A 9,425-nucleotide genomic window follows, 5' to 3' on the forward strand; every position below is an offset into this window, starting at 1 on the left:
GTTGCAGCAAGGGTGTGAAGGACCCTTTCGAAGTTCAAGATGGAAGGTGTGATTAGCCTCAAGGCTCCTCATCCGAAATGGGCCTCATCTCGCCTGGAGGGGAGAACCTCCTGGATTTTCTCGAGTTGCCGCAGGTGCTCTCGACTTACGATGGGGACTTCAGGGACCCGCTCGTGTGGCCTCAGGAAAGGCTAGTCTCCATGCGAGTTGCTATGTATCCTCTCGGGAATGCTCTCCAGTTGATGCCGGGGCCTAAGACCTTGTGTGGAGTCTGGGCCGGAACCTGTGGATTGCTCTCCCGTGCTGACATGGAACTTGGGGTACTTCTGGAGTCTCCACAGGGGAGTCAGTCCTCATCTCGTGTGGGGAGTTGCACATCAGCTTTCCCTCCGAGCTCTAGCAGCCGTGTCAGGCTTCCCATCTCGTTGATGCAGGGTTCTGTGGCTTTCCCTAGACCGTTTCCCTCGTGGCTTTTTCACAGGTCTGTCCCACCTGCCACCGTGGTGTGAGTCGATCCTCAACGTGAAGGTCGGTGCAGTCCAGGGAAATCAGTTTCCTCTGGATTGGATTGAGAGGTTTGGGGGACTTTTGGAATGGTGGCACGAACCCTGGAGTTCCTCTTGACTTTCCTTTTGAGAAGGCCTCCTCTTGAGTTTCGACGGGAATGCCATTTAATCTTTTCTCGAGGAAGCAGGGAAAGGAAACCTCATCTCGAGCTACGAGATGGAAACGGGGATCCTCTTGATGTTGGCGGGACCCTCGTTGTACCTCTCGAGGGGGCCCGGTATGTTGGGGACTTTCTTGATATGCAGCAAGAGTGTGAAGGATCCTTTTGAAGTTCAAGAGGAAATGTGTGATTTGCCTGGAAACTCTCAGCGGAAAAGGGCCTCATCTCGCCTGGAGGGGAGAGCCTCCTGGATTTTCTCACGCTGTGGCATCTCCCTCTCGAGTTACGACTGGGTCCTCAGGGACCTGCTCTTGTGGCCTCAGGATAGCCCAATCTCCATGCGAGTTGGGAAGGGCCTCTCGGTATTTTTCTAGAGTCAGTACCAGGGCATAAGACCTCGTGTGGAGTCAAGGCGGAACCTGAGGATTCCTCTCCAGTGCAGACATGGAGCTTGGGGTACTTCTGGATTCTCCACAGGGGAGTCAGGCCTCGTCTCGAGTGGGGGCATGCACGTCCCCTGGAGTTCCTCTTGACGTTCCTGTTGAGAGCACCTCCTCTTTACATGCGACGGAAAAGCTGGGAATCCTTTCCAGACAAAGCATGGAAGGAACGCTCATCTTGAGCTACAAGGAGGAAACAGGGTTCCTCTTGATGTTGGGGGACAGTCGGTGTCCATCTCGAGTAGGGTGGGGAATGTTGGGGAAATTCTTGAGTTGCAGGAAGGGTGTGAAGGACCCTTCGAAGCTCAAGAGGGAAGGTGTAATTTGCCTCCTGACCCCTTAGCTGAAAAGGACCTCTTCTCGTCTGGAGGGGAGAACCTCCTGGATTTTCTCGGTTGCGGCAGGTTCCTCTCGATTTACGACAGGGAATTCAAGGACCCGCAATTTTGGCCTCAGAAAAGTCCAGTCTTCATGCGACTTGCCAGGGGCCTCTCGGGACTCCTCTCCAGTCAGTCCCAGGGACTAATACCTCGTGTGGAGTCCAGGCCAGAACCTGAGGATTCCTCTCCAGTGCTGACATGGATTTCGGGGTACTTCTGGAGTCTTCACAGGGGAGTCAGTCCTCGTCTCGATTGGGGACATGCGTGTCCGCTTTCCTTCCGAGCTGTAGCATCAGTTTCAGGCTTCCCGTCGCGTTGATACAGGGATCTGTGGCTTTCCCTAGATATTTTCCCACGAGGCTTTACCACAGGGATGTCACACTTGCCACCGTGATGTGAGTCCGTCCTCGGCGTGAAATTCGAGGCAGCTCAGGGAAATCAGGCTCCTATGGAGTGGACTGAGACATTTCGGGGACTTTTGAAGTTGTAGCACGAACCCTGGAGATCCTCTTGACCTTCCTGTTGAGAGCGCCTCCTCTTGAGATGCGACGGGAACTCCGGGAATTCTTTCCCGACGACGCAGGGAAGGGAACACTCATCTCGAGCTGTGAGGCGGAAATGGGGCTGTTCTTGATGTTTGCGGGACCCTCGTTCTTCCTCTCAAGTGGAGACTGGTGTTTCAGGGAATTTCTTGAGTTTCTGCACGGGTGTTTAAGACCGTTTGGAAGTTAAAGAGGGAAGGTGTGACTTGCTTCGAGACGCCTAAGCGAAAAGGGCCTCAACTCGCCTGGAGCGGAGAACCTCCTGGATTTTTGTGAGTTCCAGCAGGTCGCTCTCGAGTTACCATGGGGACCACAGGGCCCCGATCTTCTGGCCTCAGGAAAGGCCAGTCTGCATGCCAGTTGCGAGGGGTCTCTTGGGATTCCTCTCCAGTCGGTGCCAGGGCCTAAGACCTCGTGTGTAGTGAAGGCCGGAGCCTGAGGATTCCTCCTGAGTGCTGACATGGATTTTGGAGTACTTCCGAAGTCTCCACAGGGGAGTGAGTCCTCGACTCGTGTGGGGACATGCTCATCCGCTTTCCTCCCGAGCTGTTGCCGCAGTGTCAGGCTTCCCATCGCGTTGATACAGGGATCTGTGGCTTTTCCTCTAGGCTTTTGCACGAGGATTTCCCACAGGGCTGTCCCACGTGCCACCGTGGTGTGAGTCGATCTTCGGCGTGAAATTCGAGGCAGGGCAGGGAAATCAGGTTCCTCTGGAGTGGACTGAGACATTTTGAGGACTTTTGGCATGGTAGCACGACACCTGGAGTCCTTTCGACTTTCCTGTTGAGAACGCCTCCTCTTGATTCGACATGAACGCTGGGAATTCTTTCCCGAAGAAACAGAGAAAGGAACCCTCATCTCGAGGAATGAGGCGGAATCGGGGCTCCTCTTTATGTTGACGGGAGCCTCGGTGTTGACCTCGAGTGGAGACGGATATGTCGGGTAACTTCATGCGTTGCAGCAACGGTGTGAAAGACTCTTTCCAAGTTCAAGAGGGAAAGTGTGAAATGCCTGGAGACGTCTTAGCGGAAAAGAGTCTCCTCTCGCCAGAGGGGAGAACCTCCTGGATTTTCTGGAGTTGTGGTTGGTCACTCTCGAGTGGGGACATGCACGTCCTCTTACCTCCCGAGCTTTCAAAGCAGTGTCAGTCTTCCCGTCGCATTGATATAAGGATCTGTGGCGTACCCACGAGGCTTTCCCACGAGGCTTTCCCACAGGGCTGTCACACGTGCCAACGTTTTGTGAGTCGATTCTCGGGGTGAAAGTCGAGGCAGGTCAGGGTGATCAGTGCTTTTTTAGTGTACTGAGACATTTGGGGGCTTTTGGAATGGTGGCACGACCCCTGGAGTTCCTCTCGACTTTCCTGTTGAGAGCACCGCCTCTTGAGATGCGACGGGAACCCCAGGAATCCTTTCTCCACGAAGCAGGAAAAGGAACCCTCATCTCGAGCTACGTGGTGGAAACATGGCTCCTCTTGATGTTGGCGGGACCCCTGGTGTTCCTCTCAATGGCAGACGTGTAAGTCGGGGAACTTTTTGAGTTGCAGCAAGGGTGCGAAGGGCTCTAAGTTCAAGGGGAAAGGATTGATTTTCCTGGGGACGCCTCAGCAGAAAAGGGCCTCCTCTCGCCTGGAGGTTGGAACCTCCTGGATTTCCTCGAGTTGTGGCAGGTCCCTCTCGAGTTACGACGGGGACCTCAGGGACCCGCTCTTTTGGCCTCAGGAAAGGCCAGTCTACATGCAAATTGCAAAGGGCCTCTCGGGATTCCTCTCCTGTTGGTGCCCGGGCTTAAGACCTCATGTGAAGATGAAGCCATAACCTTAGGCTTCTTCTTCATTGCTGAGATGGAACTTGGGGTACTTCTGGAGTCTCCGCGGGGGAGTCAGTACTCGTCTCGAGTGGGGATATGCATGTCTGCTTTCCCTCCGAGCTGTAGCAGCAGTGTCAGGCTTCCCTGCACATTGATACAGGGATCTGTGGCTTTCCCACGAGGCTTTCCCACAGGGCTGTCACATGTGCAACTGTGGTGTGAGTCGATCTTCAGCGTGAAAGTCAAGGCAGCGCAGGGAAATCAGGTTCCTCTGGAGTGGACTAAGGCATTTGGGGGACTTTTGGGATGTTGGCACGACCCCGGGAGTTCCTCTCGACTTTCCTGTTGAGAGCTCCTCCACTTGACACAAGACGGGAACGCTGGTAATCCTTTCCCAGTGAAGCAGGGAAAGGAACCATCATCTCGAGGCTGAGGCGGAAACGGGGCTCCTCTTGATGTTGGCGGGACCCTCGGTGTTCCTCTGGAGTGGAGACGGGTATGTCGGGGAACTTCTTGAGTTGCAGCAAGGGTGTGAAGGACCCTTTCAAAGTTGAAGAGGGAAGGTGTGATTTGCCTCGAGACGCCTCATCGTAAAACGGCCTCATCTCGCCTGGAGGGGAGAACCTCCTGGATTTTTTGGAGTTGTGTCAAGTGTCTCTCGAGTTATGACGGGGACCTCAGGGACTGGCTCTTGTGGCCTCAGGAAAGTCCAGTCTCCATGCGAGTTGGGTTGGGCCTCTCTGGATTCCTCTCCAGTCAGTGCCGGGGCCTAAGACCTCATGTGGAGTCGAGGCCGAAACCTGAGGGTTCCTCTCCAGTGCTTACATGTATCTTGGTGTACTTCTGGAGACTCCACAGGGGAGTCAGTCCTCGTCTCGAGTGGGGACATGCATGTCCGCTTTCCTCCCGAGTTGTAGCAGCAGTGTCAGGCATCCCGTCGTGTTAATACAGGGATCTGTAGCTTTCCCTCGAGGCTTTCCCACGAGGCTTTTCACAGGGCTGTCACACATGCCACCGCGGTGTGAGTAGATCCTCGGCAAGAATGTCGAGGCAGTGCAGGGAAATCAGGTTCCTCTGGGGTGGACTGACACTTTTGCAGGGCTTTTGGAATGGTGGCACGATGCCTGCAGTTCCTCTCGACTTTCCTGTTGAGAGCGCCTCCTCTTGAGATGCAACAGGAACGCCGGGAATCCTTTCCTGATGAAGCAGTGAAAGGAACCCTCATCTTGAACTACGAGATGGAAACGGGACTCCTCTTGATATTGGTGGGACCCTGGGTGTTCTTCTTGAGTGGAGACGGGTATGTAGGGGAACTCCTTTAGTTGCAGCAAGAGTGTGAAGAACCCTTTAGAAGTTCAAGAGGGAACGTGTGTTTTACCTAGGACGCCCCAGCAGAAAAGGTCCTCATCTCGCCTGGAGGGGAGAACTTGCTGGATTTTCTCGAGTTGCGGCAGGTCCCTCTAGAGTTACAATGGGGACCTCAGGGGCCAGCCATTTTGGCCTCAGGAAAGGCCGGTCTACATGCGAATTGCTAAGGGCCTCTTGGGATTCGTCTCCAGTTGGTGCCGGGGCTTAAGTCCTCATGTGGAGATGATGCCGGAACCTGAGGATTCCTCTTCAGTGCGGAGATGGAACTTGGGGGTACTTCTGCAGTCTCCACCGTGGAGTCAGTCCTCGTCTCGAGTGGGGACATTCAAGTCCACTTTTCTCCCGAGCTGGAGCAGCAGTGTCAGGCTTCCCTGCACGTTGATAAAGGGATCTGTGGCTTTCCCACGAGGCTTTCCCACAGGGCTGTCACACGTTCCACTGTGGTGTAAGTCGATCCTCGGAGTGAAAGTCGAGGCAGTGCAGGGAAATCAGGTACCTCTGAAATGGACTGAGACATTTGGGGATTTTCGGAATGGTGGCATGACCCCTGGAGTTCCTCTCGACTTTCCTGTTCAGAGTGCTTCCTCATGAGATGCGACAGGAACCTCTAGAATCCTTTCCCAACGAAGCAGGGAAATGGACCGTCATTCAAGATGTGGAGGGAACTACCGGGCTCTTCTTGAGTTGTATCGGAACTCTCGTGTTCCTATGGAGTGGAGACTGGTGTTTCGGGGAACTTCTTGAGTTGCATCAAGGGTCAAGGACCCTTTCGAGTCTCAGAGGGAATGTGGGATTTCTCTTGAAAAGCCACAGCAGAAAAGGGCTTCATCTCGTGTTGTGGGGAGAATCTCCTGGTTTTTCTCTTGTTGCGGCAAGAAACTTGGGGTTGCTCTCGAGTTATGGCAGGGACCTCATGGACCCGCTCGTGTGGCCTCAGGAAAGTCCAGAGTCCTTGCGAGTTGCGAGGGGCCTCTCGGGATTCCTCTCCAGGCGGTACCGGGTCCTAGGTCCTCATCTTGATCTGAGGTGAGAACCTCATGGTTCCTCTACAGTGCTGACATGGATCTCGGGGTTCCTATGGAGTTTCAACAGGGGAGCCAGGCCTTGTCTCATGTGGAGACATGCAAGTCCGCTTTCTTCTCAAGCTGTAACAGTATTGTCAGTCTTCCTGTCAAGTTGACATTTGGATCTGTGTCTTTCTCGAGGTGTCACAAGGCTGTCACACGTGCCATCGTCTTCTGAGTCTATACTTGGGCCGAGAGTTGAGTCAGTGCAGGGGAATCAGGTGTATCTGGAGTGGATTGTGACATCAGGTCTTTTGGAATGGTAGCACAACCCCTGGAGTTCCTCTGCACTTTCCTGTTGAGAGCGCCTCCTCTTGAGAGCACCTCCTCTTGAGATGTGACTGGAACTCCAGGATTCCTTTCCCGAAGAAGCAGAGAAAAGGACCTCATCTCGAGTTGAGGAGGGAAAACCTGGTCTCTTCATGAGTTTTGGCGGGACCCTTGGTGTTCCTCTCGAGTGGAGACAGGTATGTCTGGGAACATCTTGAGTTGCATCAAGTGTGTCAAACCGTGAGTATCGACTCAAAACACAATGGCACTTTTGACAGTCCAATGACACCTGAAGAGAAAGCCACAGATCCCTATGTCAATTAACAGGAAGCCTGACGCTACTGTTACAGCTCTTTTGGAAAGCGGACTTGCATGTCAGCACACCAGGTGGGGTGTGACTCCCTTGTTGAAAATCCATAGGAACACCGAGTTCCATGTCTGCACTAGAGAGGAATCCTCAGATTCCAGCCTCAGCTCCAGATGAGGACCTAGGACATGGTACCGACTGGAGACGAATTCAGAGATGGCCGTCGCAACTCAAATGGAGACTAGACTTTCCTGAGGCAACACGAGCGGGTTCATGAGATCCCTATCGTAACTTGAGAGGAACCCCAAGTTTCCTGCCGCAACTCGAGAAAAACCAGGAGAGTCTCCCCTCAACGTGAGATGAGGCTGTTTTCTGCTGCGTAGTCTCCAGAGAAATCCCACCTACCCTCTTGAGCCTCAAAAGGGTCCTTGACACCCTTGATACAACTCAAGAAGTTCCCCGACATACCCATCTCCACTCGAGAGGAACACCTAGTGTCCCAGTACAACTCAAGAAGAGCCCCAGTTTTCCCTCCTCATCTTGAGATGAGGGTTCATTTCCTTTCTTCGTTGGGAAGGGAATCCCGGCATTCCCGTCGTACCTCAAGAGGAGGAGGTCTCCAATTGAAAATCGAGAGGAACTCCAGGGGTCGTGCCACAATTCCAAAAGACCCAGATGTCCCAATCCACTCCAGATACACCCGATTCCCCTGCACTGACTCGACTGTCACCCCAAGTATCGACTCAGAACAAGATGGGAAGTGTGACAGCCTGTGACACATCAAGAAAAAGCCTCACAACCCTACATCAACTGGACAGTCATCTTCTCAGTACTTTTACAGCTCGAGATCAAAGCGGGCTTCCATGTCTCACATGAGGCGAGGCCTTACTCCCTTTTGAAACTCCATAGAATTCCGATATCCAAGTCAGCACTGGCAAGGAACCCTGAGGTTCAGGCCTCAACTAGAGATGAGGACCTTGGCCGTGGCACTGACTGGATAGGAATCCCGAGAGGTCCCTCGCAACTCACATGGATCCTTGAATTTCTTGAGACAACACGAGCTACTGGGAACCAGCACAGGAAATCCCACCCATGACGAAGGTCATGAAGAAGAGGCCTGACAGGCAAAGGCGAGTCAGAAACCAAGGGACCCCCTGGACCTGGTCAAGCATCCACCCCAAAACCAGAGTTTGCCTGTCCTGTTATGTTTCACCAACTCCCCTGTTACCAATGGGGGGCTATCCCCAACCAACTTTTTCTGAAGAAAATTAAATTAGAAGTTTAGTTATTAAGTCTCCTGGGTGTAATTGGAGTGTTTCAATTCAAACCCATCTGATAGCTTTCTAACTTGCCTGACAGGTTTATCCAGACTTTTACCACTACGCATGTGACTGTACAGCCTCCCAACCATGAGAGACACATTCTAGGAATGTAGAGCGTTTGGAGGAGTTAAACATTATTAGGATAGTATTGGTGAAGGATTTCATTGTTGATCCAATACTTGTTGCCAAGTTTTCATATCTGTTATTTGTTGTGTACCTGGGATTGCATTAATTAATATAGTTGGTGTATAGAAAAAATAATTAGCAACATTAGATCTTTGAGTTAAGTACTTCCTCTGTTGTAACCCACTGCACAGTTGTTCTATAAGAATGTAACTTTATTTAGTACTTTGAGGGTGATGCAGATTAAAGAAAAGACACGTCAAGGGAAAATGAGGTTGTTTTTTTTTTTTTGGTTGATTAATATTTATCAAGGAAAAGAGCCATAAAATGTTAAATAGCCTCATGGCCAGAAGATAATGTAAATCACCTGAGATCTTTTGTATACGGAAAGGTATGCAGAAAGAAAGCCTGGTATTGAGAAGGGTCAGGGCTGCTGCCCCTGCATGACTCTGCATCTTCCATTATGTAAAACTTAGGGTATATAAGCTCCTTTTGAAAATAAAGTTAAGGGTCTTGCACAAGCTTGGCCTCCCCATGTCATATTTTCTTTATCTCTTTATCTCTGTTTCACGGTAATTCCCTGAAGTGCAGGGGCCCTCTGAGTTCACTGTCCTGCCTGGGCTTCTAAGACCCACTCGATAAGGTGCCCAAGGTGGGGGCACCTTCCACTATTCGAGAGGGTGCCTGCGACCTCCGTGAACAGTGCAAGTCCCTTGTCTCGTGCTTTATTGGCTTTCTGCGCAAACCAAGGAAAATCAGCTTCTTTTCTATCCTTTATTTTCTTAACTGAAAATTCTTTCCTTATCTCTCTCTATATCTCTCTCACGCCATGCCATCCACGCTTCAGATACCCTGGATCCAACAGGGGCTGATCCCCAGTAAGCGGCGCCCAGAGCAGTCTATTCAAAAGTAGGTCTGCCCCATTGCTCAGTTTTTGGGACGGCTAGGACCCCACTCAGGGTGTCACGGACCCCCCTGTATAAGATAGGTAGGGTGAGTTAGAGTGGGAAGTGTTGAAAAGAGTTGAAACCAAACCTTCTTTAAACGGGTTGAAAAGAAACCTTCTTTCTAAGGGTTGAAAACGAACCCCATTTACAAAGGTTGAAAGGAAACCTTCTGTATCAGGGTTAAAA

This window comes from Ovis aries, unplaced genomic scaffold, assembly GCF_016772045.2.
Source record: "Ovis aries strain OAR_USU_Benz2616 breed Rambouillet unplaced genomic scaffold, ARS-UI_Ramb_v3.0 scaffold_90, whole genome shotgun sequence".
Taxonomy (NCBI): Eukaryota; Metazoa; Chordata; class Mammalia; order Artiodactyla; family Bovidae; genus Ovis; species Ovis aries.